The sequence below is a fragment of the Otolemur garnettii genome, unplaced genomic scaffold (assembly GCF_000181295.1).
Source record: "Otolemur garnettii isolate 467f Iridium unplaced genomic scaffold, OtoGar3 scaffold00135, whole genome shotgun sequence".
NCBI classification, from domain to species: domain Eukaryota; kingdom Metazoa; phylum Chordata; class Mammalia; order Primates; family Galagidae; genus Otolemur; species Otolemur garnettii.
In genome coordinates this window covers 4,544,697-4,552,390 of record NW_003852530.1, presented here as the reverse complement: position 1 = coordinate 4,552,390, position 7,694 = coordinate 4,544,697, and positions in this window count along the sequence as shown.

The window sequence follows — 7,694 nt, the reverse complement described above, 5'->3', positions numbered from 1 at the left end:
GTGCTGGACAGCTCCGCGCACGCTGCCCCCGCCCAGCTCCCGGCCCCGGAGCCTGGCGCTCAAGGTGGGCAGTGCGCCCAGGGGCCGGATCAGCGCTGGCCTGGCCTCCTCCGGGTCCCACGTACTGGTCCCTCCTGCAGCTGGCTGTGCCGGGGCAGGGGTTGGGGGGGTGGAGGAGGGGGGATTCGCAGAAGGGGGGGGCAGAGAAAAGGCTGCTCAGGAAACCTGAGGGCCAGAACAGTGCGTGGTGTCGCAGGGCTAAAGCCCGTCTGCCTTCTAAGGTGTCCCTGTTCCCGCCCCTCCACCCCCTCGTTCACCACAGTCTAGGTGCCCGAGTCACATCTCTAAGAGGAAGTCCCGTGTGCAAGCCCGTGAGGGGAAACTGGTGAACACCCCACCCGGGGATCCCTGAGCCCACCAGTCACTTACAGGCACTGGGAGCCGGGAGGAGCCTGCCTTTCCAGCTCAGGGTCACCATCTGGAGGCTGTCAACCAAAGGGCTGGGTCCAGAGAGGCAGAAGCAGGAGGAGATAGGGGTAGGTTTGAGGCCATTTAGAGTCAAGCAAGGTCAACCCTCCTTCCTTAAGACCGGGGTGGAATCAGAGGTCCCCAAAGGTGCCATGGCATGGACCCACCAGCCTGAGGAGAGGACCCATCTCCATCACCCCAGTCCATGTGCTATTCTCCCTTCACGGGGAGAAGGTTGGGAGAAGCATATGACCAATTAGCCAAAGTGCAGAGTAACTCACTAACTCACTATTACTGTACAGACTAATTGGAACTTAATAAAAAAAAAAAAAGAAGAAGAAGAAGAAGAAGAAAGAAAAGAAAAACTGGGGGAAGCCAAACTCAATGGCTTCCGAGCACTGTGGGAAATCAAGGAGGGCGGACTGCTTGAGCTCAAGACCAGTCTGGGCCAGAGTGAGACCCCGTCTCTACTAAAAACAGAAAAACTAGCTGGGTGTTGTGGTGGGCACCTGTAGCCCCAGCTACTCAGGAGCCTGAGGCAAGAGGATGCTTGAGCCCAAGGGTTTGAGGTTGCTGTGAGCTCTGATGTCACAGCATTCTGCCCAATGCAACAGAGAAGGACTCTGTCTCTGAAAGAAAAAAAAGGGGGGGGGGATCCTTTTAGTTTTTCTGGATTTTCTTATTTTCTCTCTTCTAATTCCTTGAGTGATTTTTCCAAAACAGATTTCTTAGAAGATGCATGAAAAGATCTTAAAATCAAATGTGATAAATTACTGATCTACGGTATAGATCACTGGCCCACATGTAGCTTGGTTTCAGAGTCTCCTCAGATTGCTGACTGCCCAGGAACTGGCCTTTATTTGTACCTGCAGAAATGCTCAGTGCAGGCAGTGAGGGTGCTGCCTCCTTCCTTCAACGCATGTTTTAGGAGTTCAGTAAGGAATCAAGAGTGGAGCCCAGTGCCGTAGGGAGCCACAGCAGAGCCTGAAGCAAAAGAAAAAGGTGAGCACCTGTCATTTATCAAAATATTCTCTCTCCTACATTCTGAACTAAATGAGAAAGGTTAATCCATTTAAAAGCGTTACAATCACAAAACAAGACTGTAGGCTCGGTGCCTGTGGCTCAAGTGGCTAAGGTGCCAGCCACATACACCTAAGGTGGCAGGTTCAAATCCAGCCCAGGCCCACCAAACAACAATGACGGCTGCAACCAAAAAATAGCCAGGCGTTGTGGCGGGCGCCTGTGGTCCCAGCTACTTAGGAGGCTGAGGCAGGAGACTCGCTTGAGCCCAGGAGTTGGAGGTTGCTGTGAGCTGTGATGCCACAGCACTCTACCCAGGGGGACAGCTTGAGGCTCTGTCTCAAAAAAAAAAAAAAAAAAAAAACAAGACTGTATGTAAAGATGCACATTCCCCAATCTTTGCATATCCCGATGAGAATCCTCATTAAACCCAAACAGCAAGGGATGGCCAGATACCCAGGAACCCTGGCCTGATTGGAAACAACTGTTTCCACTGAGGGGGAAAAAAAGTTTATCAATATCTGGGGTTATTAGATAATAATATTGGGCTGGGCTCAGTGGCTCACCCCTGTAATCCCAGCATTCTAGGAGGCCAAGGGAGGAGGATTGCTGGAGTTCAGGAGTTCAATACCAGCCTCAGCAAGAACAGGACACCCCATCTCTACTAAAAATAGAAACTTTAAAATAGAAAAACTTTGCGGTGGGCACTGTAGTCCCACCTACTTGGGAGGCTGTGGCAAGAGGATTGCTTGAGCTCAAAAGTTTAAGGTTGCTGTGAGCTATTCCATGGCACTCTACCCAGGGCAAGAGAGAAAGACTCTGTCTTTTAAAAAAAATCTGCTTTATCTTGGTTACTGGGGGGAAGGGGGGTTTGGCACTCCCTTAAATTTTGTGCCCAAGGTGAACAAATGCCTCACTCCCCTACCCTGACGCCCCATTTAGTTTAGTCTCATGGTGGTCTAGTGCCCTCTAGAGGCTGCTGCCCCTGGCAGGGGCCCTGCTATGAGTCGGTCCTCAATGCAGCCCTGGCCCAGTCTTTCCCCTCACTGCCCTCTAGCCATTTCTAGAAAGGTGCCTGCTAGCCCTGTCTCTGCTACAGCATTCTTGCACCTTGGTCTCAGTCACCTGGGGGCCTCTGAAACCTTTTAACAAACATCCCCCATCCAGGACGTTTCTACTCATTGCAATCCCAAAATTTCCAACTGGGGGAGAATTTAGTACTGGGAAGACCAGTCACTGGCTGGGGCAGGCAAGGGAGCAGTGGTGGAGAAGAGGGACCTGGGCCCTCCTGGCAGACAGCTGGCCTTCCTAGTTGGGAGAGAACAAAGCCACTGTCACACATCTCACAAGATGTGGACCGTGGACCAGCGGGGCCTTCAGCATGCAGCTCCCCACATGCTTCTACGGGAGTCATCCTCGTATAGACACAAACTCAGGCCCATCTTATCCAACTGCTTACTGGACAGTAATTGAGAAGACTCTGGCTACACGGGAATTGTCTTTCTTGATTTAAAACATCAAGAATCTAGTGTTACAGCACGTTTAGAATTTGGCAGGTTTTCTGGTCTCCGCTGGAAGATCCACCCCATGCTAAAATGAAAAAAACAAAAAATACCAAGAATTTATTTAAGGGCCTAATTAAGGGACAAACGTGGCTTTGGCAGGTAAAAGTTAAAAAGGGTTGGCCAGGCATGGCAGCTCATGCCTATAATCCCAGCACTCTGGGAAGCTAAGGCAGGTGGATTACTTGAGCTCAGGAGTTTGAGAGCAGCCTGAGCAAGAGCAAGACCCAGCCTCTAAAAAAATAGCTGGACATTGTGGTGCATGCGTATAGTCCCAGCTACTTGAGAGGCTGAGGCAAGAATATCGCTTGATCCCAAGAGTTTGGGGTTGCTGTGAGCTATGCCAGTCCTGACACTCTACCCATGACAACACAGTGAGACTCTGTCTGAAAAGAAAAGAGAAGGAAAGAGAAGAGAATAGAAGAGAAAGTCTAGGACCACCTAGTCTGGGATTATCACACATACTCCCAGGAGGATAAATCTTCATTGTCCAAAAGACGCTTGGAGACCAGAAACCTTTTGCTCTGACATCTGCACTTTTCCTGTTATGCTCAACTGTGCTCATGACCACATCAATCACCACATGAATCATTCTTACTCCAATCTGCCCACATCCAATCTATCACTAACACCAGCTAGTCTCCACCATGTACGCCAAGACTTCCCATCTCTCTCCATCACTGTGGCACCTCCCTGGTCCCAGCCACCATCTCCTCACTCCTGGACCTACAGAGAAGTCTCCCATGTGGTCCTCTGCTCCCAGTCCACCGCTCACACTGTCGTATGCAAGGTGGATCATGCCCCCTGCAGTAAATGCTCCAGAACAGACTTCAAAGTCCTCACCCCAAGCTACGCAGTCCTGTAGGACTAGCCCTGCCTACTATCTTCTCTGCCAACTTGTTCTGGCCTCAGAACACTTCCACTCTTCCCAGAGCTCATGTCTGCTATTCTGCTGCCAAGAGGCAGACCCAGAGAACACTTAAAAGAATGTTCTTGCTCCTGTGAGCAGCCTCTCCAGGATGTGGACATCCCAGAAGACCCTCAGGTCTTTAGGGTCTCCCTTTGAAAAAAGAACTGCAGGTAGCCAGGGCCATCTGCCCACTGGAGCCAGCAGTGACAGAGAGGTCTGTCTACCAAGTCTCTCCTTGGACAGAAACTGTCCTTGAATGCTTTGCAAGATCCCTGCTGGGACCCCAGCAGAGGTGCCTCACAGGATACTGTCCTCGAGATGGTTGTTTTAGTCTTGTATACATTACAATCCATGTTTCTCAAATAACTTCTCAAAATCTCAGTCATTTGGGTAGAAATTAACATGAAGACTTGTGAGGGCAAAATTTCTTAGTGGAAGTTAATGGTATCTAACTTTGAAGTAAGATTCTGGGATGACAGGAAAGGGAAGTAAGAATAGAGATTCTGGCTTTAGAGAAAGAGCACTAAGGTTCTAAGGTGCATTTGAATTAAAAACACCCAAACCACAAGGACATACCACTTTGGGTCCATTTTGCAGCCATTAGGATAGCTATTAGTGAAGGGGAAAAAACCACAGAAAATAGCAAGTGTTGGCAAGGATGTGGAGAATTGACATCTTGTGTACTGCTAGTGGGAATATAAAATGGTGCAGTCACTATGGAAAACAGGAGAGTGGTGCCTAAAAAAACTAAAAATAAGCCAGGTAAGGTAGCAGGTGCCTGTAATTCCAGCTACTAAGGAGGCTGAGGTGGGAGGATAGCTGAGCTTAGGAGTTCAAGACCAACCTGGACAACATAACAAGACTCCATCTCAATTTTTTAAAAATTTAAAAAAGAATTAACATATAATCCAACAATTACACTTCAGGATATATATATCCCCAAAAGAATTGAATTGCATATATACATATATATATACACACACACACATACAATTTGGATATATATGAATGGAAAACAAGGACTAACCAAGCCTACAGACTCAAGGCTGTAATCCTAGCACTCTAAGAGGGTGAGGCTGGAGCAGCTCTTGAACTCAGGAGTTCAAGGTTGCTGTGAGCTAGGCTGACTCCATCGCATTCACAGCATGCTAGCCTGGGCAACAGAGTGAGACTCTGTCTCCATAACATACATAAAATAAAAAACAAATAAATAAATTATTTTAAAAATCAAGGACCCAGCTCGGTGCCTGTGGCTCAACTGGCTAAGGCACCAGCCACATACACCCAAGGTGGCAGGTTCGAATCCAGCCTGGGCCCGCCAAACAACAATGACGGCTGCAACTAAAAAATAATAATAATAGCAGGGCATTGTGGCGAGCACCTGTGGTCCCAGCTACTCGGGAAGCTGAGGCAGGAGGATCACTTAAGCCGAGGAGTTTGAGGTTTCTGTGAGCTATGATGATGCCACTGTATTCTACCTTTCTGTCTCAGAAAGGAAGGAAGGGAGGGAGGGAAAATTCTGACACATATTACAGCAGGGATGAAAGTTGACAACTTTATGCTAAGGGAAATAAGCCAATCACAAGAAGGTAAATAGCCACCATGCGGTACTGCAGGATTCCACTCCTTTGAGGTACCCAGAATAGTCAACTGTAACTTCTCCTCCTGAGCTCTATGGGCTGGGACACCCGGCCTGGGTCCAGCATGGGTTCCAAATATCTCTGCCCCCCTGGAGGTTTGGTCAGCCACGGATGCAGAGAGCAAGGCTCTCAGCTGAGTGTCTGCTCCCCTCTGTGAGTGCCGGGCACAGTGTGCCATCAGCCCCGCTGCACCCACAGGCACGTCTATGACAATGGTGCTCTGTGGCCAAGCATACTTAGCCACACTGCAAGCCGCAGCTGGATCTTATAGCTTAATAAGACAGCAGCAGTAAAATCACTTCACCTTCAGTATTGAGCTGTCATTCTAAAATTATAGGCCTGGAACTGTGATAGCAAATATGTCACAAAAGCAACATCCCCACCCCCAAAAGGCTTTTATTGCAATAAAAATAGTAGTAGCAGGTCACCACTCGCTTTGCATAACCCTCTCTGTAATAACCCCAAGCACTAAGCACAGCTCCAGTTTTCAACCAAAAAGCTCCCCTCGGCCTTGCTCAGAAGGGCCCTGAAGCAATAACGATCTGCGTATTGATTTGGGGGGAATCAATCCAATTCAGTCCACCTCACTAAATTATTAATGGAGCAAAGCACATTGGAGCCCTCCAGGTGGCCTAACAGATAAGGTTTGTTCTTTAACTCTGTTGGTGCCACACGCAGGTGAGAGAGGCTGAATCCAGAGGCCCATGTGCACACGCCGAACCCAAGGCTGGAGGAGTGACTTAGGACAGCACCGGTGGGGCAGGGGTGGGCCATGCCGACACTCAGCATGTGGGAGAGATGACAGCAGCAGCCTGCTGAGGGTTCTGGGACTGAGACCACCAGGCCCTAGGATTTCCCAGGGGACAAAATGGTCAGAGGGCAGTGCTACCCACCTGCCAGGCCACCAGAGACATGGACTTAGTAATTGTATTTAAATTGACTCATTTAGTTTTATTTAAAATTAGTATTTTGTTGGCTCAAACCAAATAAAACATAATTTAAAAGGGGAAAATGTTGAAGACTGTCGTATGTGAGTCTACCGGTACCCGCCACAATACCTGGCTAGTTTTTCTATTTTTAGAAGAGATGGGTCTTGCATGTGCTCAGATCTTGAACTTCTAAGCTCAGGGGATCCAATTGCCTCAGCCTCCCAGAGTGCTAGGATTATAGGCATGAGCCACTGCTCCTGGACCTGATAAGATTTTTAAATTAAAAACAGAAATAGGGCTGGGCTCGGTGGCTCACACCTATAATCCCAGTACTAGGGAGGCCTGAGTTCACAGGTTCAAGACCAGCCTGAGCAAGAGTGAGTGAGACCTTGTCTCTAAAAAATAGATGGGTGTTGTGGTGGGCCAGTAGGTGTTCCCAGCTACTCGGGAAGCTGAGGCAAGAGGATCACTTGAGTCCAAACTTTGAGGTTGCTGTGAGCTACGATGTCATAGCACTCAATGTAGGGTGACAAAGTGAGACTTTGTCTCAAAAAAATCCCCCCAAAACAGAAATAGGGCCGGTAGGGCCAGGCACAGTGACTCACACCTATAATCTTAGCACTCTGGGAGACTGAGGCGGGTAGATTGCCTGAGCTCACGAGTTCAAGACCAGCCTGACCAAGAGTAAGGGCTCAACCCTAAAAATAGCTGGGCAGTGTGGCGGGCGCCTATAGTCCCAGATACTTGGGAGGCTGAGGCAAGAGAATGGCTTGAGCCCAGGAGCTGAGATTGCTGTGAGCTGATGCCATAGCAGTCTACAGAGGGTGACAAAGTGAGCCTCTGTCATAAATAAATAAAGATATTCAATGAATCCACAGATCAGGGTTGGCCAAGATGTGCTCACTGAATATAGAAGTAATATATGCTTGTTGTTAAAAAAAAAAAATCAAACCAACCGAGAAAACAACATTGTTATTTTGGCAAATATTCTTCCTGATACTTTTTTTTTTAAACTTCATATATATATGTATACACACACACACACACACACATATATGTATATAACATAAATTTTACCATTTGAACTATTTTACTTTACTTTATTTTGTTTTATATTATTATTTCTGAAGAGGTGTCATTCAGTAGCCTAAGCTAGAGTGCAGCG